The 26,966-nt window shown below is 41.3% G+C and overlaps 2 pseudogenes; both read left to right on the top strand.

The window, feature by feature from the left end:
• The first annotated feature begins 2,752 nt into the window (after positions 1-2,752).
• On the top strand, positions 2,753-2,870 carry LOC126208953 (5S ribosomal RNA; annotated as a pseudogene).
• A 1,072-nt stretch (positions 2,871-3,942) lies between these two features.
• Positions 3,943-4,060, top strand: LOC126207668 (5S ribosomal RNA; annotated as a pseudogene).
• Positions 4,061-26,966: the final 22,906 nt, after the last annotated feature.

Genomic DNA, 26,966 nt, shown 5'->3' with positions numbered 1-26,966 from the left:
GAGTAGGCTAAGCAACCTACGTCCTCAATTAAGAGCTCGACCTACTCGAATCTCTGTTTTCCTGTATATTTTTTACATTCTACAGCGCCGTCTAGTAGCATGGATGTTATTCAGTGATATCTCAACTGATATCATATCATCCTGTCCCTTCTGCTTTCCTACTGCACTCTTAATGTTACCATCTTGCTTTTAATTTCACCGAAGGTTGTTTTGACTTTTCTCTGTGTGTGTGTGTGTGTGTGTGTGTGTGTGTGTGTGTGTTGTGTGTGAATTCCTACGGGACCAAACTGCTAAGGTCATAGGTCCCTAGAGTTACACACTACTTAAACTAACTTATGCTAAGAACAAAACACACACCCATGCCCAAGGGAGGACTCCAGCTTCCGGCGGGAGGGTGACTTTTCTGTATGCTGAATCACTTATTCTGATAATTATTTCTTTTTCTATTTCTTCACGTTCTTCAAGTAGCCATTTCGCCTTACGTTCTAGCACTTCCTATTTATTTCATTCCTAAGTGACTTGTACATCTGCGGAATTTCCTTCAACATTTTTATACTCCCTTGTTTCATTGATCAGCTGAGATATTTCTTCTGTAACTCATAGCTTCTTCGCAATTACCTTCATTGTACCTGTGTTTTTCTTTCCAACTTCTGTGATTTCTTTATAGATGTCCATTCCTATTCAACTGGACTGTCTACTGAGCATCAGAAAACTTCAAGTGTATCTCTTCATTCCTTATTACTTCCGTATCCCACTTCTTTGCGTGGTGATTCCTACTGTCAAACTTCTTAAACTTCAGCCTACTCTTCATCACTACTAAACTGTGATCTGAGTTCACATCTGATCCTGGATACGTCTTACAAGCCAGTGCTGATTTCTGAATCTCTGACTGACCACAACGTCATCTAAGTGAAAACGAGTATTTCCCGGCCTTTACCCAGTATAACACCTTCTCTTGTGATGAACAGAGCATTCGTTATTAACAGCCGAAATTTATTGCAGAACTCAGTTATTCTCCTCTGTCATTCCTAGTACGAAGCCATATTCTCCTGCAAACCTTTCTTCTACTCTTTTCCCTACAACCGCATTCCTATCCCACATGACTATAAGATTTTCGTCTTCCTCTGCATCCTTAATTACCCATTCACCATCCTCATATACTATCTCTGTCTCTTAATCTTCTTCTTGCGCCGTCATTACCCATTCACCATCCTCATATACTATGTCTCTTAATCGTCTTCTTGCGCCGTCGCCAATAGCTGAACTATTGTTGTCGGTGTTGATTAGCTGACGATTCTAATGAGAACAACCCTATCACTGAACTGTTCACTAACTTACCCTCGGCCCTACCTTTCTATTCGTAACGTTTCCTACTTCCGTCATACCATTTTCTACTCCTGTTGATACTACCCTATAGTCATCTGACCAGAAATCTTTATTTCCATTTCACAACACTGGCGCCCGCTTTAACTATATTGAGAATTAGCATTTCCGTTTCCAGGTTTTCAAGCTTCCTTCAAACGTCTGGTCTGACATTTGACTTGACGCCCAGACTCGTAGAACGTTATCCTTTCTTTGGCTATTCAGTCTTTTCCTCATGTTCACACGTCACTCCCCCCCCCCCCCCCCCTCCTCCTTGACAGTCCCGAGATACGAATGGCGCGAAAAGTGATAAATGAACACCCTAAAAGAAGATCTGGTTTTATTGACACCATTTATACCACCAGCTGATGCCTGTCCGGGTCGATTCTAGCAGCAGCGTGCCTGAAATGTTTTTCTTGGCCACCGTTCAACGTTGAGCGTCAAGGTTCTGACCTCCATCGTGGGGCGTCAAAAGATGGAGTGATATGTACGTATGACTGGAAATGACGACCTTCCCATCGTGTGAAATGTTGGTGCCGTTGGTCAGAATTGTTATGCAATTTGGTGCAAATTTGACATCATTAACCCACTTCACATATGACATCAACTTCTGAGCTGTGGCCTTCTCTTCTCATGTGTCGACACCTCGTTGTCTGCAGCGTCGCAGAGAGCCACGCTTTTGCACTGTTGCAAAGGAAGGTCGTAGGCATCTTTGAGCCAAATTTCAAATTTAGGCGTCGCAATGAAAGACAATTACGGGTTTCAAAAAAGGTCTTGCCCGCTACTCAAGCCTTCCGCCCTCGCAGGCGATCACCGCAGACATACAGATGGCAGGTAGGGCCTCTTTCTCTCACGATTTTCTTTGCGCACTGTCATCCCACTAGGTGCACAGTTCGTGGTGCACGGTGGAGTATGACATAATCGTAGAAAGAATATCTGTCTCTAGAAGATCACCAGGAAATATATTTTTTCTATTTTTTATATTTGTGGTGAAGTTCAGAAATGAAGTGTCTGTCCGCCAAAGCAGTTCGATACAACTCGAAAAAACTCTCGAGATAAATGCCTCTGAAGGTTTCCGAGGAAATATGACTTAAGACTACTACACTGATCAGCCAAAAATTTTGACCACCTACCTAATAGTAGGAATTCTCAGCTTTCGCATGGACAACAGAGGTGACGCGTCGTGGCATGGAGGCAATGAGGCCTTGGTAGGTCACTGGAGAGAGCTGGCGCCACATCTGCACTCTGAAGTCATACAAACCCCGTAAATTCAGGGGAGGGAGGCGATGAACTCAGACGCCACGTTCATTCACATCCCAGATGTGTTCAGTTGGGTTCAGATCGGGCAAGTCGTGGGGAAAGCAAATATACTGGAACTCGCCACTGTGTTGGCAACGGCCTTGCCGCAGTGGTTACACCGGTTCCCGTGAGATCACCGAAGTTAAGCGCTGTCGGGCGTGGTCGGCACTTGGATAGGTGACCATCCAGGCCGTCCTGCGCTGTTGCCATTTTTCGGGGTGCACTCAGCCTCTTAATGCCGACTGAGGAGCTACTCGACCGAATAGTAGCGGCTTCGGTCAAGAATACCATCATAACGGCCGGGAGAGCGGTGTACTGACCCCACGCCCCTCCTAACCGCATCCTCGGCTGAGGATGACACGGCGGTCGGATGGTCCCGGTAGGCCACTCGTGGCCTGAAGACGGAGTGCTTTTAGTGCCACCGTGTTCCTCGAACCATTCCATCACACTCTTGGCCTTGTGGCATGATGCATTACCTTGTTGAAAAAAGGCACTGCCGTCGGGAAACATGATCGTCATAAAGGGGCATACATGGTCTGCAACCAGTGTACGGTACTACTTGGCCGTCATGATGCTTTGGCCGAGATCCACTAGACCCTTGGATACCCTCGTGAATGTTCCTCAGAGCATAATGGAGCCGCCGCAAAGGTGACTCCGTTCGGCAGTATAGGTGTCAAAGAGCTGGACGACAAAGGATACCAAAAAGGGTGATCTTTTATTTTTGTTGCCTTGTATGGCTTCGCTGCACGTGTTAAAATTTACCGCAGGTTTCTATCTTCAGTCACGTAGTAGATATAGATTTGTGTAATCTACATCAATATTTATACTCCGCAAGCCACCCAACGGTGTGTGGCGGAGGACACTTTACGTTCCACTGTCATTACCTCCCTTTCCTGTTCCAGTCGCGGGAAGAACGACTGCCGGAAAGCCTCAGTGCGCGCTCGAATCTCTCTAATTTTACATTCGTGATCTCCTCGGCAGGTATAAGTAGGGGGAAGCAATATATTCGATACCTCATCCAGAAACGCATCCTCTCGAAACCTGGCGAGCAAGCTACACCGCGATGCAGAGCGCCTCTCTTCCAGAGTCTGCCACTTGAGTTTGCTAAACATCTCCGTAACGCTATCACGCTTACCAAATAACGCTGTGACGAAACGCGCAGCTCTTCTTTGGATCTTCTCTATCTCCTCTGTCAACCCGACCTGGTACGGATCCCACACTGATGAGCAATACTCAAGTATAGGTCGAACGAGTGTTTTGTAAGCCACCTCCTTTGTTGATGGCAACGGCCTTGCCGCAGTGGATACACCGGTTCCCGTCAGATCACCGAAGTTAAGCGCTGTCGGGCGTGGCCGGCATTTGGATGGGTGACCATCCGGACCGCCATGTGCTGTTGCCATTTTTCGGGGTGCACTCAGCCTCGTGATGCCAATTGAGGAGCTACTCGACCGAATAGTAGCGGCTCCGATCAAAGAAAACCATCGTAACGACTGGGAGAGCGGTGTGCTGACCACACGGCCCTCCTATCCGCATCCTCGGCTGAGGATGATACGGCGGTCGGATGGTCCCGATGGGCCCCTTGTGGCCTGAAGACGGAGTGCTCCTTTGTTGATGGACTACATTTTCTACGGACTCTCCCAATGAATCTCAACATGGCACCCGCCTTACGAACAATTAATTTTATATGATCATTCCACTTCAAATCGGTCCGTACGCATAGTCTCAGATAATATACAGAAGTAACTGCTACCAGTGTTTGTTCCGCTATCATATAATCATACAATAAAGGATCCTTCTTTCTATGTATTCGCAATACATTTGTCTATGTTACGGGTCAGTTGCCACTTCCTGCACCAAGTGCCTATCCGCTGCAGATCTTCCTGCATTTCGTTGCAAATCGAGTAAATCCTTTTCAGAAGCACTGTGTATTTGTACCTCAGTTCGAAAAGAGACGAAGCGGCAATCGCAGCTAATTTATCCTCCCTCCCACGTGCTGCGTTCGAGACAAATGTTCTCGACATTCCAGCAGCGAGCCATCACCGTGTGCGAGCGGATCCCTGGCCAGAACGTGGCGCAGCCCCGAGCGCCTCTGTGAGATCTAGCGCCGCGTCGCGCGCAGATACGCCGATAATCACAGTTAATTAACAGGCGCGCACTCGCTGATGCCGCGTCTGTCGTAATTAACCCCGCTACGCTCAGAGCCACTTCTGAACGCAGTCCCCGCGGATCCATTCTCCGACTCTGCCGAGCGAGCGCTACGCCTCAGCCCCTTGTGCTGGCGGCTCCTGCGGCGTCTCTAGCGACAGGAAGTCACTCATAATCCGCCACAGCTCACGTCGCATGTCAGACCTTCCCGGACCGCCGCGTACTCATCGGCGGCGAACAGCTATCATTAATTTCGTTGTGGATGATATTTCAAAGTAGCTCAAGAAGCACGCAACGAGTAGATGACAGACCTCTAACATACGAAACTTTCCACAGCTACTGGTCGTCTTGTAATATTTTCTATTAATAAAATAAAATCATTGTACGAGACCGCAATCATTATTACTAGTCAATATACACGAATAGGAAGGTAGGGAAGTGAGTAAGTTAGTGAACAATTCAGTGACAGTGTTGTTCTTATTGGATTCGTCAGCGCCAACAGCGATAGCAATAGTTCAGGTATACATGGCGACGGCGCAAGACGAAGATAGAGATACACTACTGGCCATTAAAATTGCTACACCACTAAAATGATGTGCTACAGACGCGAAATTTAACACACAGGAAGAAGATGCTGTGATATGCAAATGATTACCTTTTCAGAGCATTCACGCAAGGTTGGCGCCGGTGGCGACACCTACAACGTGCTGACATGAGGAAAGTTTCCAACCGATTTCTCATACACAAACAGCAGTTGACCGACGTTGCCTGGTGACAAGTTGTTGTGATGGCTCGTGTAAGGAGGAGAAATGCGTACCATCACGTTTCCGACATTGAAAAAGGTCGGATTGTAGCCTATCGCGATTGCGGTTTCTCGTATCGCGACATTGTTGCTCGCGTTGGTCCAGATCCAACGACTATTAGCAGAATATGGAATCGGTGGGTTTAGGAGGGTAATACGGAACGCCGTGCTGGATCCCAACGGCACGTATCACTAGCAGTCGAGATGACAGGCATCTTATCTGCATGGCTGTAACGGATCGTGCAGCCACGTCTCGAACCATCAGCCAACAGATGGGGGCGTTTGCAAGACAACAACCATCTGCACGAACAGTTCGACGACGTTTGCAGCAGCATGGACTATCAGCTCGGAGTCCACGGCTGCGGTTACCCTTGACGCTACATCACAGACAGGAGCGCCTGCGATCGTGTAATCAACGACGAACCTGAGTACACGAATGGCAAAACATTTTTTCGGATGAATCCAGGTTCGGTTTACAGCATCATGATGGTCGCATCCGTGTTTGCCGACATCGCGGTGAACGCACATTGGAAACGTGTATTCGTCATCGCCATACTGGCGTATCACCCGGCGTGATGGTATGTGGTGCCATTGGTTACACGTCTCAGTCACCTCTTGTTCGCAGGTATGGAGAGAACCTCACGAATCGCTGGGCGCTGCATGTCAGCAGGGGATTGTTCAAGCTGCTCTCTGGCAGGTGACATTTACGTTCATGTCCATTGTGCATTCCGACGGACTAAGGAAATTCCAGCAGGATAATACGACATCCCGCGCGTCCAGAATTGCTACAGAGTGGCTCCAGGAATACTGAGTTTACACGCTTCCGCTGGTCAGCAAACTGCCCAGACATAACCATTATTGAGCATACCTGGGATGGCTTGCAACGTGCTGTTCAAAAAAGGTCTCCGCCCCCTCGAATTCTTATTGATTGATGGACAGCCCCGCAGGATTCATGGTGTCAGTTCCCTCCAGCACAGCTTCAGACATTAGTCGAGTCCATGGCACGTTGTGTTACGGCATTTCTGCGTGCTCGCGAGGACCCTACACGATATTAGGCAAGTGTACCAGTTTCTTTGGCTCTTCAGTACATTTTACTGGTTCATCCATTGGTAAAATAGGTTTTCAAGCATGTAAAACTTGGGGGAAGTCCCTCCGCAAGAAACTAGCTAGACAGGAATGGAAAAGGTGGATTTGACGATAGAACTGCAAAGCTCATCCGTGACATGAGTCAGTCGGTGGCCTGCAGGCAAAGAGCGTACATCTTGTGAACTGGAAGAGGTAAATGAACTGCAAGATTTTATAATATAGCCTTGGATGCGAAAGTAATGCACCATATTATTCATGGCATACTTGGTTAGCTCTACACTATGTAAATCCGACGCTAAGACAATTCACAGAGCTTGTTACTCAGAAAGAACCATGGATTCTTTTGTCGTGTTTTTTAAAAAGTACAGGAGACCGACACTGCCACCATCTTGATTTCAAATGACAAGTTGAGTGCTGTATAATTGCGGGGACCAGTTATGTGGTTTCGTTTTCAACAATAATTTTGTGTTCTGTACACTTTGCCGGCCGCGGTGGTCTAGCGGTTCTGGCGCTGCAGTCCGGAACCGCGGGACTGCTACGGTCGCAGGTTCGAATCCTGCCTCGGGCATGGGTGTGTGTGATGTCCTTAGGTTAGTTAGGTTTAAGTAGTTCTAAGTTCTAGGGGACTTATGACCTAAGATGTTGAGTCCCATAGTGCTCAGAGCCATTTGAACCATTTTGTTCTGTAAACTTTGTGTTAAGTCACCGTACCTTATCCTCGGTCATTTACCTATACAGGGTCCTGTCCCTAGTGCTACGATAAATCGGAGTACCCTATGTTACTGAATTGAAAAGCAGTTCCCTTCTTTAACAAAACTTAATGAAGTTCGTGGAGTTGTTAAGTACATAATTATTTAGTGAGCATAAGTTTTGAACTACTTAACGTAGATTGAATTAATAAACAGTTGAAGTTACATCAAACTACAATTACAAAGGTGAAACTTAAATTATTTAGTTCAAAGTTAATTTATTGAAACAATACTGTTTAAAATTTCACATGTTATTTAGGTAACAGTGTTTCATCTTGTTTTGGGACTAACGTTTTCAGCCTCGATCTGAGTCTACCGATAGATTAATTTCTGGGTCCCCATGCTAATAGTCGAGCCAGATTTAAATGTTATATTACAATAACAACATTCAAGAATACGCAACTCGCTATGAGTATTGGAACTATAATACATACCGGTATCACTTGTTCCACTAGAGCTAAAGAATTTAAGGAAGTGAATAGCCCTTGAGAGTCCATAAATAATCAGTAAAAAGATACAATTATCTCATAATTGTTTCAATAGTAGTAATTTCTTGTAACTAAACTAACAAAAGAACCTCTTGTCGATGTCAGTAGTGATCCACCATTAGTAATCATTTTACCTATATTACTTTCAGATGGTAAGTGCTATTTTAGCTATAATTAACATTATCTTCCTACGGTAATGTACAGATAGTAAGTGTTGTTGAAAGCCAGTTATTGCCTGAATGCATTAATAAGCCTCCTATGTAGTTCAAGTCGATTCACTGGAACATTACTGACTAGATTGTGCTACTGTTTTGTGTCTTATCAGCAAAGCAGTTTAGTATCAAGTTAAATCAAACCACATAGCTAACTTTCTTTATGAATCATACTAATATTGGGTAGGACATTGCCTAATCAGTCTGCCGACCGTTTCATTTTAGGTGATTACAGTTTGCTTGATTACTAATAGAACCTTGGCTCGATTCCCGTTTATCTTGCTACTCCTTTCTTTCAATAGTAGTCATTAGGGGAACAAATTTAGTCCAACACTTCATCATTGCACATATTCACAGTCACAAAATTGAAATTCCTTTCACAGGGGTTACAGTCTTCTGAGACTATGGACGGTGGTGGATTGGTAAGCAGGGCACGTGGACTGCTGATCCCATTTGAGGACACAAAACTTTATTTTCATCGCGTTAATTAAAACAGAGCACCGGTAACAACACAAAGATTAATCAGTATTTACACACTGCGGTGATCTACACTGATTATTCAATTGTATAGGCAATGAGAATACTTCAGAAAATTTTAAAAGAAAATGACCCTTACGGCCCCAACTTTAAATTAATAAAAAATTACTTTACACAAACATAACATTAACATAACTAGACATCTGAGCTCACCAGTTAATTATCAGGTCTTGTGAATATGAAAAATAATAATTTGTAAAAGCTATCAGATTTCAAAAAAATACTCAAATACGTGAATTAACTAGTATGGAAAACATTCGACAATATGATGTTATGATAGCCTGAAATATCTACAGAACAATCAGCACATTCTCGACGTTTGGCGTTCACATCGACCGTGCGTCTGAAATCCGTGCTCGAGAGCTCAAGTAACAACAGGCAGGAGGGTTTTCGCACACCAATAACGGCTTCTAAAATACACATACCCAGTATTAATAGACAGTTCACTAAAATACTGAAACCAACAGCCAAGCATTGGGTAGCGCCAAATGCAGGAAGAGATGTTAAGCGTTATACTGTGACAACCGCAGTTGCTATTAAAGCAATAGTTCACTACACAATGTGCAGTGACGTGAAATTTCACTAAATACATTTATAAACCACAAATAGTTGAAGGTGATAATGACCAGACAATCCCCACACAACCGTAAATATCAAAGCACCGTTTGACAACGCAAAGATTTTCTATTATAGTTGCCAACTCAAAGGAAGTTGGCAATTCTAATTTAAAATGGCTGCTGAAGTTTCATACAGAGATGATAGTATGATTCGCCGGCCGCTGGTGGCCGAGCGGTTCTGGCGCTTCAGTCTGGAACCGCGCGACCGCTATGGTCGCAGGTTCGAATCCTGCCTCGGGCATGGATGTGTGTGTTGTCCTTAGGTTAGTTAGGTTTAAGTAGTTCTAAGTTCTAGGGGACTTGTGACCTCAGCAGTTGAGTCCCATAGTGCTCAGAGCCATTTGAACCATTTGATAGTATGATTCATAAATTTGACATTTTAACATACTAACAATAATAATAAAATGGGAATCGCCGAGTATCAGCCACATTTGTAATGCAACAGAACCAGGGCACAGCGCAGTTACCCACTTCCAAGTGATTTAAGGAATGACTAGCGAAAATCAAAATGCCTACACGGAGCAGTGACATTCAAAAGTTCCACCACAAAATGGCTCACCATTTAAAGTTAGTCCAGGAGCTCGCCGTTATAGACACGACTCTGAAATAATGTTGGCCGGTGATTGCTTCCGCACTCCATTTCCGCTCGCCGCAAGACCCAGGCGCCGAAATGTCAACACCGTGTGTCCTCGCAGTAATCGGCTATTACAAATGATTGAAGCGATTTCATAAATTCACTATAGCTCCATTCATTGACATATGGTCACGACACACTACAGATACGTAGAAAAAGTCATAAAGTTTTGTTCGGCTGAAGCCGCACTTCAGGCCTCTGCCGCCAGAGCGCTCGAGAGCGCAGTGAGACAAAATGGAGACAGGAGCCGAGAAAGCGTATGTCGTGCTTGAAATGCACTCACATCAGTCAGTCACAACAGTGCAACGACACTTCAGGACGAAGTTCAACAAAGATCCACCAACTGCTAACTCCATTCGGCGATGGTATGCGCAGTTTAAAGCTTCTGGATGCCTCTGTAAGGGGAAATCAACGGGTCGGCCTGCAGTGAGCGAAGAAACGGTTGAACGCGTGCGGGCAAGTTTCACGCGTAGCCCGCGGAAGTCGACGAATAAAGCTAGCAGGGAGCTAAACGTACCACAGCCGACGGTTTGGAAAATCTTACGGAAAAGGCTAAAACAGCAGCCTTACCGTTTACAATTCCTACAAGCCCTGACACCCGATGACAAAGTCAAACGCTTTGAATTTTCGGCGCGGTTGCAACAGCTCATGGAAGAGGATGCGTTCAGTGCGAAACTTGTTTTCAGTGATGAAGCAACATTTTTTCTTAATGGTGAAGTGAACACACAATGTGCGAATCTGGGCAGTAGAGAATCCTCACGCATTCGTGCAGCAAATTCACAATTCACCAAAAGTTAACGTGTTTTGTGCAATCTCACGGTTTAAAGTTTACGGCCCCTTTTTCTTCTGCGAAAAAAACTTTACAGGACACGTGTATCTGGACATGCTGGAAAATTGGCTCATGCCACAACTGGAGACCGACAGCGCCGACTTCATCTTTCAACAGGATGGTGATCCACCGCACTTCCATCATGATGTTCGGCATTTCTTAAACAGGAGATTGGAATACCGATGGATCGGTCGTGGTGGAGATCATGATCAGCAGTGCATGTCATGGCCTCCACGCTCTCCCGACTTAACCCCATGCGATTTCTTTCTGTGGGGTTATGTGAAAGATTCAGTGTTTAAACCTCCTCTACCAAGAAACGTGCCAGAACTGCGAGCTCGCATCAACGATGCTTTCGAACTCATTCATGGGGACATGCTGCGCCGAGTGTGGGAAGAACTTGATTATCGGCTTGATGTCTGCCGAATCACTGAAGGGGCACATATCGAACATTTGTGAATGCCTAAAAATACTTTTTGAGTTTTTGTATGTGTGTGCAAATCATTGTGAAAATATCTCAAATAATAAAGTTATAGTAGAGCTGTGAAATCGCTTCAATCATTTGTAACAACCCTGTACACCAAGCGGCGACTGACTACTCGCGAAGCTCCGTGCGCTGCCCTCCCTCTGTCACTGTCGCCAACCGACTATCCATCACTGCCCCGACCGAGTCTCCTCTACCCCGCGAGATGCGGCCGTCCTAAGTAGAGGGCGCTATCCAACCAGGACGCCGCAAAGCGCGTAACTTCGACAGAGAAACAATCCTGTCAACAGCACCGCAGGAAGTCACGGCTCAGAGGGGTTATTCTGATGTCTTGTCGCGTGGTGCAACTATCAATTGTGAAATGTATTGTGCTACCCTCAGGAAACTGAACAAACTACTTCAGCATGTTCGTTGCCACAAAAAAGCAAACGAACTGTTGCTTCCCCGTAACAACGCAAGGCCTCACAAAAGTCTGCACACTGGAGCGGAGCTCACAAAATGTCACGGGACTGTTCTTCCTCATCCACCCTATAGCCCGGATCTCGTAACTTCCGACTTCCATCTGGCCCAATAAATGATGTACTCCGCGGGACGCAATACGTGGACCATCGGGGGGTTACTGATTAAACAATATGTTGATTCTCTTAGCGACCAGTAGAGAGGTATCATGTGTCCATATTTGCCCTTCTAGCAAGATGGCATGAGGCCGTCACATTGAATGGAGATTATGTTAAAAAAATGAGATTTTGTAGCCCAAATAGTAAGGAATAATGTGGTGTATTGGAATCCTGAATAAAACCAATCCGTTTTCAGAAAAAAAGTGTTGAATTAGTTGTTGAACGCCCCACGTATCAATCTGTGGTGGTTGTATGGTGTTAAATCTAACGGACTTGACAACTGAAATTCAAATTAACGTCTAAAGATCAAGGATTTAGTCATTTCAAAGAATAATTTACAGAAATAACGAACTGGAACTGCCACACTAAAATTCAAGATCACGTCTACAAACTAAACATACAGTCATTTCATAAAAAGCAGCATGGAATCATTTCGTAAAAGTAATCTTTAAAAATAAAATAGAGAAGTTGGCAGCTGATGGTTACAGTGCTGACACCAAAGTTTTCATGTTACATGTGTGTCCACTTATGCTGGCCACTGATGCGATACATACAGGGGTCGTATCAACCCCTTCGGCATCAACTACAGCCTTGTTGCAACAAAATAAATAAAATCGTAAGAACGGTTGTAGGCATTTTATTTTCTGACAATAGTAAACAGTCGTCGTCCCAAAGACCTCCTACAAAAGGATGGACACACAAAAAAACTGATAAGTGTAATGTGAAACAAGTATGGCTTTAAAACTTTACATGCAGAGCTTGTATGACTTTGTCTCTACTGTGTAAGTAGGCTGTATAGCTTTTTTTATTGGTAACGCCACGTAGCGCTCTGTATGAAAATCACTGGCTGTGCTGTGTGCAGTCTGTTCCTGGGTGGCATTGTTGTAATATTCGCTATTGTAGTGTTGGGCAGTTGGCTGTTAACAGCGCGTAGCGTTGCGCAGTTGGAGGTGAGCCGCCAGCAGTGGTGAATGTGGGGAGAGAGATGACGGAGTTTTGAGAGCCGATGATCTGACCGTGTGTCCATCAGAGCCGGTAAATTTGTAAGACTTGATGTCATGAACTGATATATATTATGACTTTTGAACACTATTAAGGTAAATACATTGTTTGTTCTTTATCAAAATCTTTCATTTGCTAACTATGCCTATCAGTAGTTAGTCCCTTCAGTAGTTTCAATCTTTTATTTAGCTGGCAGTAGTGGCGCTCGCTGTATTGCATTAGTTCGAGTAATGAAGATATTTGTGAGGTAAGTGATTCATAACAGGTATAGGTTATTGTTAGTCAGGGCCATTCTTTTGTACGGATTATTAAAAGTCAGATTGCGTTGCGCTAAAAATATTGTGTGTCAGTTTAGTGTTGATCAGAATAGGTAAAGAGCGAAATGTCTGAATACGTTCAGTTCTGCTCAGCTGTTTGAAAATCAAATAATGTAAGAGGTTTATCAGCACAGTAATTCATTAATTTTTCTAAGGGGACGTTTCATATGTCGACCCTTAGCCGAGGATACCTCACTGGAATCTTCTAATTTTTTCTTGTAGTTTGTGTAATAAGTGCCCCTATTGTTTATTGCTAGGGCGTAATTATAGAGAGAATTTCTTTTATAGTTGTAGTTTTTCATTGTTGTACAGTAAAACAGTTGTGGCATGCATGTAGATTTGCACCAAGTATTTCGCAGCTGCACTTGCAATTAACTAGATATTATTTTCAGTGCTACGTTAATGTGTTTTCTTAATGTTGCTCTTCAAATAGTGCTTTTCTTGTTATCGTGTGAAATACGTGACAATTATGGCGAGTGAAAAACGTAACACTAGGCTCTAAAGTAAACTGAGAAATGATATTGAAGACGATAGCAGTGTGTTAGCGCCACCGTGTAATGAATTAACTAATGTTCAAAGTAGTAATTTGACAATTGGGCATAGGGAAATGAGGCGGGCTGCAAATAACAGTGAAACAATTAGTGAACAGGGAAGCATTATCGATCGATCGGTCGGCAACAGCTCGCCTCAGGAATCCGAAATGACAGGACACAATCTAGCAAATACTGTAGATTCAGGTTTTGCATCCTCACTGTTTTCTCAAATAAGTCAAGACACTTTTTCTACTTTTCAAAATGCGAATATTGCCGGTTCAAATGCACTGCCGAATAGCATTGAGGAACATGTTTCAGACACCAGTGCATTGTTATTACAGTTAATGCAACAAATGGGACAAAGGCTACAAAAGTTAGACACAATGGAACGAAATCTTCAAAAGTTAGACACAATGGAACAACACCAGAGACAAACACAGCAACAGTTAAACGCAATAGAACAAAATCTTCAAAAGTTAGACACCACGCTTGAACAAACACGTGAAGATTTAACTACTGAGTTACATAAAATCGAATCGAAATGTGAAAAAGTCTGTAATGACGTAAAAACACAAATTTGTGAGCATTTCCAACCTATATTTTCGCGTCATGAAAATGCATTACAGAATCACGAAGCAGCCATAAAAGAACTGCAAAACATTGTTCATGAAAATCATGAGACCTTGTGTGCTAAAATTGACGCAGTTGCATCTACCGATTCGGTTACGCAACTTGCAAAAACTCAGGACAACTTAAAGGACACAGTAGATACGATTTCAACACAAATGGACACTCTGAAATTTCGTTCAAAAAACACACTGAGGAAATAAGTACACTATCGGAGAAAGTAGCCGAACTTTGGGATCAGTTCACTAACTTATCTACAAAGGTAGATGATGATCTGAATGACACAAGACCTGTAGCCATCACTGAAACAGAAGAGTATGAACAAATTAAGAAATTCAAACAAAATCAGAATCAAATTAATACGCAACACAAAAGAGAAATCCGAGAAGTACAAGATCAGTTGGCACAAGTAATACAAAAATTACATATTTCAGATGACACTCGCGCTCCAACACGGGAAGAGGGACTTAGAAATACGGAAAAGCCACAAAATAATAAGACAGGGCATTTGGGAAATTATGAAATAAATTGGCAAGGTGCACCGAATTTTGAGATGGAACCGCCGACACGACGTAACAATGACCGATATGCGACTCGCCGACGCAATGATTTTGACTATAAGCTGTTCATTACTACACGTAAATTCAAAACATTTAAGAATTCTGGCAACGACATTCATCCACAAGCGTGGCTTCATCAATTCTCTCATTGTTTGCCTCCCAACTGGTCATTAGAGCACAGATTAGAATTTATGTGTGGCTACTTAGAGATTGAACCAGCTGAAAGAATGCGATCGGTCATTCACGATTGTCACAGTGAAGGAGAATTTTATCATGCCTTTCTCTCAGCATATTGGTCTCAAGCTGCACAAAACCGAGTAAAACATAGCATCATAATGATGAAACATTTCGAACAATCTGAATTTTCCAGTCTTGTGAAATATTTTGAAGAAATGTTGCATAGGAATCAGTACCTGTCAAACACTTACAGCCCCTCAGAACTCATCCGCATTTGCTTAATCAAATTGCCTGAACATTTACGACATATTATTTTGGTAGGACGTTGCAAAGACGACACTGAAGCTTTTCAGGGACTGTTACAAGAATTGGAAATTGACACTGACAATCGCGGTCACATCCGTCACAATTCCGCGATGACGGAAATAATAACTGGACACGACAAGGCTATTCTTACAACGTAAATCGTGACTAAAACAGACACCACCCGTATGACAACCGTTGGCAGAGTAGTAATAACTGCAGGGAAAGATCACCTCTCCGCGGTAGTGACTATCACAGAGACAATCATAGAAACAGACAATGTGGGAACCAAAATAATTATTATCAAGGGAGACAGAATAACTTCAGACGCAACGGTCGACCGCGCAGTTACGATTCCGCGAGAAATTCTCCACCACATGACCGACAAAAAAGAAACTATGTAAACTACCAACAGACGATATGATCGTAACGACAGACCTGAATTGCATCAGAACTGGCGGGATTCTAACGGGGCAGGGCCCTCTCGAGAAGGTGAATTTGTAGAAGTTAGGTCTCCAAATCCCAATATCGACGCGCGCCAACAAAGAGACAATAGCCAATGACTCATACCGCTGGCAGCCACAAACTGACGACGCAGCTGCCGTAGCTAGTAATTACGTAAAAATGGAAGACATTAAGGACATCTTACTCCAGGAACACGACGTAAAACATAACAACATTGCATATCCTGTGATTCACATTGCAGTAAATGACGTAAAAATTTACGGCAGTACTTGACTCTGGCAGACCCATTTCAGTAATTAGTGAAACTGCCTTTAGCAAATGCAACAAATCGAACGATTGCCCCACACTTCCGTTACGTAAGATTAAATTACAAGGTGCAATCGTTGGAAAAAGTGTAGATGTACGCCAACAAACCAACTTAGAATTCTTTTGTCAAAGCCACAGCTTCTCTGTGAACTTTCTTATTGTTCCATTATTGTCGACGGAAATTATATTGGGAGTAGACTTTTTGAATGAATACAAAGCAATCTTAAACTTTCACGATGCTGAAATAAGTTTAGAGAAAGAAGGTAAGTCAATAGCTTTGAAATTTGAAGATTGGCTCTCAAACCATGACGAGGAAATTAATCGGCTTTACCTTCTGTTAGACAACAGTTCGGAATTTTCTACGGAACTAGACACTAACAATCACTCTGCAAGTACTGACAGGGATAATATCGACGGCATATTTGATACTAATGAGTTAATTCAGAATAAAATTCAAACAATTGAGAACTGTAATGACATTGATAGGCAGGACCTTTTTGAGATTTTACATGCACATTCCACAGTTTTTTCTCGCAAAACAGGAACAATCAAGGGATTTCAATATCAATTTCTTGTTTGTGAGCATACTAAATTTTGTGTTAGACTATAGATAATTCCGGCACATTATAGGGACCGTGTTAGAACAGAAATACAATCTATGTTTGACGAGGGCATTATTGATCCTGCAGTAAGCTCATACAATAATCCATTATATGTTGTTGAGAAGAAAAATGAATCGATCAGGCTTGTCTTAGATTCGAGAAAAATCAATACTATCATCATTCCTGAAACAGACAGGTCGCAAACGTTGGAAGAACTACTTCAAAATTTTGATGGTGTAAAAGTGTTGTCTTCTATTGATCTCAGATCAAGCTTTTATCAGATCGAACTTCATCCAGAATGTAGAAAATACACAGCTTTTCTTTGTTTCGGCGTTTGTTATCAATTTCGGAAACTTCCTTTTGGTTTGAACATTTCTTCGGCAGCGTTAATTCGCGGGCTAAATTCCATATTACCTGATTTCTTAAAACATCACATCACCTTATATGTGGATGATATTCTAATAGCAGAAGCCTCATGGGAACAACATAATCGTATCCTCAACAGTTTGTTACGTATTTTTGCAGAATCTGGAAATACAATTAACTTGGAAAAGTCTGAATTCGGTAGGTCAAAGGTGGGGTTTTTGGGACATATTGTTTCTTCTGAAGGCATTCAGCCGGATCCTGAAAAGTTAGAAGCAATCAGAGCCATTCCAGTTCCATCCACAAAAAAAAGAACGCAGTTTTCTAGGTCTCGTAAATTTTTACCGTCGTTTTCTGAATATGCAAATTCTAGTTACACCAAAACTTTGTTCTCTCACTGGAAAAAATACTATTTGGAAGTGGGACGAACAAGCACAGTTGGAATTCAATTCTTTGAAAGAATCGCTACGTAACGCGCCAATACTAGCTCATCCAGATCTGTCACAAGATTTCTGCCTTAGCACAGATTCTTCTAAAGTTGGTCTTGTTGCCCATTTATTTCAAGAAGCCATAGAAAATGACACTACTGTTCAGAAAACCATTGCTTTTGCTAGCCGAGTGCAAACAAAATCTGAAAAAAATTATTCCGTTTCTGAATTAGAAGCTTTAGCTATCGTTTGGGCATTTAACAAATTCCGTTTCCTTCTTTCTGGCAAGCACATAAAAGTATACAGTGATCATCGTGCATTACAATTTCTTATGTCTTCAAAATTAAATCCTGACAGGTTAAAACGTTGGGCATTGTTTCTGCAAGAATTCCACTTCACAATAGTCTACATTCCCGGCAAGGAGAACATTGTTGCGGATGCACTGTCACGTGCACCGGCTGGGCTTGAGAAAAGTAATGCAGAAGGCAACCTCGAGAAAAATTTCAGTATTCTTTACATTCAGAAAGTCGCCTTCGAAAACTTCATCACCACATCTTTAAAGGACATTGCTCATGAACAAGATAAAGATCCGATTTGGAAAGACATCAAAAGTAAATGGCATGAAAAGGCGCACACTCAGATTCGGCATTATTATCTGGTTAGAAACAACATATTCTTCAATCGCTGCACTGTTGATGACAAGCTGTGGGTACTGTGCATTCCAGACGATTTTGTTAATAAGCTCATTTGGTACATTCATTTTAGCTACGCACATTTTGGTCCACGAAAATGTTATCATATTCTTCGAACGACTTGTTATTTTAACAATATTGAAAAGCGAATTCGAAGAGTCTTGTCTATTTGTAAACTTTGTCAAAAGGCAAAACCATCTACTATCTCACATCGTGCTCCGTTGTTTCCTATCATTCCTTCTAAATTAAAAGAATTTGCTGCTGTTGATCTCTTGGGACCCCTAGTCAGAACATCGAGTGGATTTTCGTACGTTCTAGTCGCTGTTGAACTTACTTCAAAATTTGTTTCTTTCACTCCGTTACGTAAAGCCACTGGACGGTCTGTATCCAACGCCTTCGTTAAAAATTTCTTACGTGAAGTTGGACACGTTAGTAAAGTCATTTCAGATAACGGACCGCAATTCAGATCTGCTGTTTGGTCACGCATGCTTCGGAACCATAAAATCAGACCTGTTTTTATTTCATTGTACTCACCACATTGTAACCCATCTGAACGGATTATGAAAGAAATCAATAAGCTTTGCAGACTTTATTGTCACAGAAAGCATCAGCATTGGGACAGATATTTACACTTATTTCAAAACGTGCTGAATGAAATGCCTCATGACTCCACTGCTTTACCACCAATTCTTGTACTGAAGAATGAAGAACCACCTAACAGAATCAGAGAGCTTGTACCTTTCCCGAATACACGTAAACTTCGACACAAAGACATAATTGATTTGGCTATTAAAAATATAAAATCTGCAGCAGACAAAAGGAGAAAACGACACGTTAAAGCAAATGCAAAGAAATTATATATTGGTCAGAAAGTTCTCATTAAAGCTCATTCATTGTCACATAAGAAGAAACACTTGAGTCACAAATTCTTTCTGGTTTACAATGGACCCTACAGAATCCGACGTATACCACATGATAATTGCGTTGAAGTTGAAACTCTGCGTACCAGGAAGAGTAAAGGTTTACACAACATTTCACATGTAAAACCGTTTAATGAAAGATAATCTGCTTTTTAACTTTGTCTTTGCCATAGAACTTTTCACTTCACGTTTCTAGTATGCTTTGTCAGACTTAGAAACAGTTAACATGCAACAATGTTTGAAGTTAAATATCCAATCAAGAACCAAGAGAACTTATTTAAACAGAAATTAAGAATGCATTTTTATAGTGAACAGACGACACAGTGTTGTTATTTGTACATTCTTGCTTGTTAGTTGCACGATCTGTAACGACTATAAGGCTCACATACTTAGAACATATACTGGCACTGCTAAAGAGATTTTCATGCAACATTTTGGTTTACTTGAAAAGACATTCTTTATTTGAAGTGCTTTCTGTGAGATTAAAGATGACTTAGTATTTGGTTTCTTTGACAGCTACACGATTGTATCACGACGCTACTAATGTGTGACACAGTTTACATTGTTGCTTTTGTGCTGTATCTGCTTTATATTTGTACAGTTTTTCTGAATTCTTCTGGAAAGTAAAACATGTTTTAGTAGTAATTTTTGTGGTATAGCTACAATGAGACAGCCTTTTTCGTAGCACAACAATACGTTACAGTGTAGTACTTTCTTGATCACGGTACTGTACGTAATAACTACGATATCTATCCGCATAGCATTTCGCTTTTGTTTATTACGAGGTAAGTACATTGACTTCCACAGAACTTTGCTTCCGACGACGATAATTACGACACTTGGCACATTTTTTACCCTTAAGTAATGACAGAGATTATGTTACAACAAGACGCACAATTTAGCGCGTCAGCACATGTATTTGAGTGATTAATTTTGTATTTAAACATTTATTTTTAAAGATTTTTGAATTACAAAGAATGTTTTCTGTGATACATTTCATTCCATTGCTGTAATCTGTAACACCTGAGGGTATAATTACATTAATCCTCAGCGGGTACACGCTTACTTTGTGTACCATGTGTTTGACAAGCACAAGGAGCCCTAGCTAATATGGTATTTGCTTACACAACATTACACATCGGTACCATATTTCTCTAACACAGAATTACACAGCTATCTGATTATTTAACAGAGAAAGAAACATTTTTTTTATTACGTCAGTGGCACATGTTTACGCAATTACATAGTTGGATATCTTCACACTTATGAAATTGTATTTTGTCTGTGAGAACTGTTCATACTTTTTTTCGGAACCATTGTGATACTATGAGAGCTTTGACTGAAATATTTGGTATGGGATCACGATTTTTAAAGTAAGATTGAAGTAGATGACACTATTGAAATGAGCAGAGAATTTTTTTAGGTTTTGAAATTACTGCAGAAAGCTACGACGATTTTGAGATTTGGCTGAGTTTTTATGATTTTATTATTATGATGACAATGTGCATTATGCTGCTGAGGTACGCTTATGATCAATAAGCTGATGCTATATGAGGAATTTGATTATGCTATGTATTTGTTATGATGAAATATTGAAGAAGTGTCGATGAATATGTATATGTCTAATAAGGTAAGGAATAATGAGTAGTGATTAGGGACTCTGACTTGTGAAAAAGGATGTTGGAAACCAAGAATCGTACTTTAAGAGTAATGAAATGTGTGTAAATGCGTGAATGTATCACAATGCCGGCGAAAGTTTTTTGGTCACTGTTATACGAGTATTTATAAGATTTTGTTTCTATAGATTTGTAACGCAAATATTTCGACCTGTGCAATTTTATTTGTATCAAACTGTCACTGTAGCGGAAACTGATGTCGTAAATATTTCGGTAAGGAAGGTAGGTCACCTTGACGTAATGCACTGTAAGCACCCACCTGCGTGACCGTCACCTGGAAAAAAGCCATTAGTGTGTGCCTTTCAGAGGCACAGGTGGAGAAAAAAAAGAGGCCATTATCCTCGCTATTGACATTTCTTTGTAGAAAGCATCACAAATACGACACACCCAAACTTGAAAACATATGATTGCACTGTGGAGCTCTTAATTTATGATATTTACTAAATTGACTAATGAAATGATGAGAAACATTTTTGCATCTATTGTCTTTCTGGTTATCACTGTTGTCTTTCTAGTTGAGAGATTTTTTACTGCCTTTGGAGACGCCATTTGCCTAGTGAATGAAGTTTCACACATTGCTTTGTACATATTTGCTCATTTCGTTTAATATCTAGTTTCTAGCTGCACTGCAGAATTGGTTAAAATAAAATTTAATAGATGTACTGATATAGTTATTTTATGCTTACAGATCCGGTAAATAATAATTTTATGATCTACTTCCAAGAAAACGAGGGAACATAAATAGACATTTCCCTTCACAGTAATTGAACAAATAATTTTTTTACGATTTGGCAACTTGTCTGCTAGAGTAAGTTCTCGTGATGCATCACTCTAGTGTTAAGATGTGACATAGGTATTGAACATGGCCATTTTTACTGTAATATTTTTTTCTGCTTGAGGTTTGTCATGCTTAGGTATAAGTTATTGCATTTGCTGCTGCTGCTTGCCAGGCATAGTGCTATTAAATTTCACTTTGCATTACTCTGTTAAGCCAGTTTTAATACCGATTTATTTTTCTTTTTGCTGCACATTGGCTCATATTAGTGATAATGTTGCATTTGCTTTGCTAATTTAGATATATTGCTGCTAGCTTTGCCAATTTGAATTTTTTGTCATTTCTGTTTGTGTTAATTGTTTTGTACTGCAGCACTGCCTCGTCCCTTAGTATATATATCTGAGCTCAGTATATTTAAGTTAGCTTAAGAGGGGGTAGACTATATAAGAAACTAACTATGGAGAATAGGGAAAGAATGCACTGAGAAGTTATATGAAAAAAATTTGGGCCAAAATGAGTATTGTACACTGAGAAACAATTATTTTGAAAGAAATATGAATAGAATACAGAAAGCAGATTTAGATAAGACTTTTTGGGAACAATGATGAATGAAGGGAGATCTCCAAGAAGTAAAGAAAGTATTGTTTGCAAAATACTGCAGTAAAACAAACCCTGTCCTTTCCTTTTGTATCAGTTTGCTATGTGTTTGTGTAACCCTGTGTATTTGTGTTCTTCCTGTCTTTATGTGTTTATCTGATGAGAGTTATGTTGTAGAACTTTTCTAATACTATGTTATTTACTTTGTAAAGATGTTTAGACATTATTTATTCTGTTTTGTTTTACTTCTCACATGTGAAGTTGATACTTCGAAAGTTATTCTGGCCTTCTATGTATTTACTTATGTCATAATTCCTGTAACACTGATGTATATGTTATTTCGATTCTTTTGTATAGCCCGTATTACCACAAATGTTATCTGTATTATTATGTTTTGTAATGATGTTTTCTGTACCTTTGTGATTGTATTTTCATGTTATAAAATTGTAATGCACACCAGTTCATCAAATTAAGTAACTTGTAAGCATACATTTCGCTGCACATGTTTCTGTTGGTCATAGGATATGCACAATATGTGAGAAGTTGGGACTGTTAGTGTTTGCACGTGTGTTGATAATTCAGCAAGGGACTGGTTAACAGCATTGCTGGTTCTAAGTACATTCCAAAAGGTTTGTGAGTGCACAAGTGGTGGTTTATGGACGCTATATTCTCCGCAAGACTCTTCGGTGGTGATTGTGCACCTGCACAGTCGCAGCAGGTGGCTGCTGCCCGTCTCTACAAGGACTGTAGTGGGTCTGCATCTTTGATGGCCCACCAATACCATAATTTCTACAAGGACTGCAGTGGGTCTGCACCTCTGGTGGCCCACCATTACCATACTCTCTACCGGGACTACAGTGGGTCTGCTCTGTGATGACCTACCTACCAATATTCTTCAAAACTTCGACTGACTCTGCTGTGGGTTCGCTCTGTTGTGGTCAATTACATGTCTGCATGTCAAGAGTCAGCATTATCTTTCTGTTGAAAGGACAACACTACTTCTTCAACACTGAATGGAAATCCACTACTTCCAGACTACTGCTCAGACTTTGAAAAAAAAAAAAAAGCACTGCAATTTTACTGTGATGAATGATCAGGACTGTCTTTATGGACTGTGAGAAAATTTTAGCTTTTGACCAACATTGGATCAATAAGTGTGTGCATTTGATCTCTTTGTTATTATAATCATGAAAGTTTTTTTTCAAATCTGTATTGGCCATGGCCCAAAACTATTTGTAAAATTTTTTGTGGGGAGCATGGGGGCTATGTAAGTAGGCTATATAGGTTTTTTTTATTGGTAACGCCACGTAGCGCTCTGTATGAAAATCACTGGCTGTGCTGTGTGCAGTCTGTTCTTGGGTGGCATTGTTGTAATATTCGCTATTGTAGTGTTTGGCAGTTGGCTGTTAACAGCACGTAGCGTTGCGCAGTTGGAGGTGAGCCGCCAGCAGTGGTGGATGTGGGGAGAGAGATGGCGGAGTTTTGAGAGCCGATGATCTGGACGTGTGTCCATCAGAGACGGTAAATTTGTAAGACTGGATGTCATGATCTGATATATATTATGACTTTTGAACTCTATTAAGGTAAATACATTGTTTGTTCTTTATCAAAATCTTTCATTTGCTAACTATGCCTATCAGTAGTTAATCCCTTCAGTAGTTTGAATCTTTTATTTAGCTGGCACTAGTGGCGCTCGCTGTATTGCAGTAGTTCGAGTAATGAAGAGTTTTGTGAGGTAAGTGATTCATGACAGGTATAGGTTATTGTTAGTCAGGGCCATTATTTTGTAGGGATTATTTAAAGTCAGGTTGCATTGCGCTAAAAATATTGTGTGTCAGTTTAGTGTTGATCAGAATAGGTAAAGAGCGAAATGTCTGAGTACGTTCAGTTCTCCTCAGCTGTTTAAAAATCAAATGTCAGAGGTTTATCAGCACAGTAATTCACTAATTTTTCTAAGGGGACGTTTCATAACTGTAAGTCATGTAAAGCCGAATTGCGATCACATTTTCTTTTCGCAAGCCCATGATATGCAACATAATGACATTTTTATTAAAATTTGTAGAATAGGCATTAACATGTTAACACACAGAGAGCTCCCGAGCGGCGATATCGAAGACGTCGAGTCTAGGCCATTCACTTGATAAACTAACAATTCCGCTCCACCTGGTGTGCGTTGGTCGGTATATAATGTTTCCTCTTCTGTGACGTTCGACGTATTCCATTGATCAGTTATGTCCAGTAGGAACGCTGCACGCTTTCTCTAATGTCCGGTTATTTACGTTGCTGTTCGTACATAACAGTTGCTGTGCAACATTTCTCTAGATTCATGTCACACAACAGCAGTACAAGAGTACAAACACGAGACTTTAGCCAAAACACACACAGAGATCAACATAAACATTATTTCCGTCCTTTTTATTGTCCATGAAAACCACACATTGGATGTTATTCCACTATACAACGAAACCTACAGAAGTGGTGATCCAGATTGCTGTGCACACCGGTACCTCTAATACCTAGTAGCACGTTCTCTTGCTTTGCTGCATGCCACACGTATTATTATCCCGTACGTATGCTTTTCTCGGACTCTCGCAGTCTGGTGCTACTTTTAATTAACGTTTACGTCCGTTCTGCTGAATGGCAGTACATTGTACGAAATAAATAGGGGTTTTGGTTGATACTCTATCGACATGCAACGTTTGGTAGAGATCTGACATATGGACGATTGGGTGTCAGTGGTCATCGTGTATGGCTGCCTTGCGAAAGATGCTGACTCTAATTCCGATATTCCCAGCGGTTTTTTCTTGGTGGGAGGACTGGAGATGTCTGCACTCAGCCGCGTGATGTAAGTTACGAGGTACTTCAATGAGGTACTTCAATGAGAAACCCGACAACATCTGGGAGAGGGGTGCGTTGTCACTACACCCCTCCATAGCACAGGCAGAGGATGACACGGTGGTCGGTCGGTCCCGGTTGGCTCATCAGGGCCGAACGCAGAGTTTTGCATTCCGTTGTATTTTTACGTGATACTGGTGTAATGATAACGATCTGAATAATAAGTTGCCCCTAAATTGTCTGTTTTCTTCACGAACCATTCTGTACCCCTTCAGTCAGTGTCTTCTGTGATTGTCAACGGAGCGAAGAGTGTAGTTTTAAATGCTTTAGACTTTTCATAGCTCGTTCTTGTACAACACTGGTCTCTGACGTTGTCACAAGGTCGATGGGAACTGACCTGTGTTTCCATGTGACTTTTAGCTTATCTGCCAGATCCCTGTATTTGACCGTCTTCTTATTTCAGGTAGTTTGCAAATTATGGGTGTTACGCACTAGGGCTGAACCTAACATCGATATACCGATACGTTATCCAAAAGATATCGATATAAACAAGCGACAATCATCGCCTCGATATAATTGTACGAAATGGCAGTATCGAGTGGCGATACTTTTATTTTATAACTTTTTCGCAATTTTCGGTAAATATTTGAAATTGTTCCTTGGAAATTCTAATAGAAAATAATTTTACTTTCACTTTGTGAAGGATTTTTACTATATTTTGAGTTTTCATCATGTCCGGACTTCCTCTCTGACTGTGTAAGTGGCACAAAAGAAGAAGTCCGATTATGCTGGGAGGTGGCTGTGTGAATAGAATAACAAAATTTCCGATGTGAAGAAGTAGAATACCAGTGTGCTATGTCTTTACATCGGCATTCTTGAAAAACAACTGCTAGAAACTATGAACAAAAATCTAAGTGACAAGATTAGTCTTTGCGATGAGTGGAGACGTGTGAGAGGAAATGCTGATGCAGTAGGCACGCGGCGCTATCAACAGAAACTGCAACGTTTAATTTCACCATGCTATTTTGATATGCTGCTAGGTCGCTGGCGTTTCCAGAAGTGGAAAACCACGAAGTCGACGTGAAGTTTTCAGGGCAGATCCGATATGTGACGAAACTCAACGACGGACCTAGTGGACACATATTCTATTGTGCCACTTAACATGCAGTTACCATTGTTAGCGAAGTGGTTATCACCAAGCATGATCGTGCATCGTTTTACTTTCAATTCTTGCTCTAAGGGGGATAAGCAGGCTGCTAGCTTGTTGATGTACAGAATATCTAATAATAAATCAATATTGTAAATAAGTTAGCTGCGCGGGATTAGCCGAGCGGTCTAGGGCGCTGCAGTCATGGACTGTGCGGCTGGTCCCGGCGGAGGTTCGAGTCCTCCCTCGTGCATAGGTGTGTGTGTTTGTCCTTAGGATAAGTTAAGTTAAGTAGTGTGTAAACTTAGGGACTGATGACCTTGGCAGTTAAGTCCCATAAGATTTCACACACATTTGAAATTTTTTAAAATAAGTTATACAGAACTGCAACCAGTAACTTTATTGAATAATTGTTTTATTCCATGAACCGGTTCCTGTAGTAATTTATTTATTTATTTTATCTTGTGCTCTCATGTTATCACCATTCTAATTAAAATACTTACCCTTATATCGACTGTAATACATGTAAATTACAACAAATTACATCTCTGTACAAAGTAGGCCTATGCCATATCTTCCTGTCTAGATGCTTGTTACAAGCAACAGTTGAAAACCGCATGCTGGATGCTGGAAAAGTCTCGCTGTCAAAGTGTAAATTAATATAGTTTGTGTGGAAGTGTGTGTACTGATATAACTACTGGATATCAAAATGGAGGCAGACAGATGGACACTAGCCAAAAAATGCTGCCTATACTGTCGTAGTAAGTAAAAACTAAATTTACA

Source organism: Schistocerca nitens, chromosome 1, assembly GCF_023898315.1.
Source record: "Schistocerca nitens isolate TAMUIC-IGC-003100 chromosome 1, iqSchNite1.1, whole genome shotgun sequence".
NCBI lineage: Eukaryota > Metazoa > Arthropoda > Insecta > Orthoptera > Acrididae > Schistocerca > Schistocerca nitens.
This window is presented reverse-complemented; position numbering and strand designations above follow the sequence as displayed.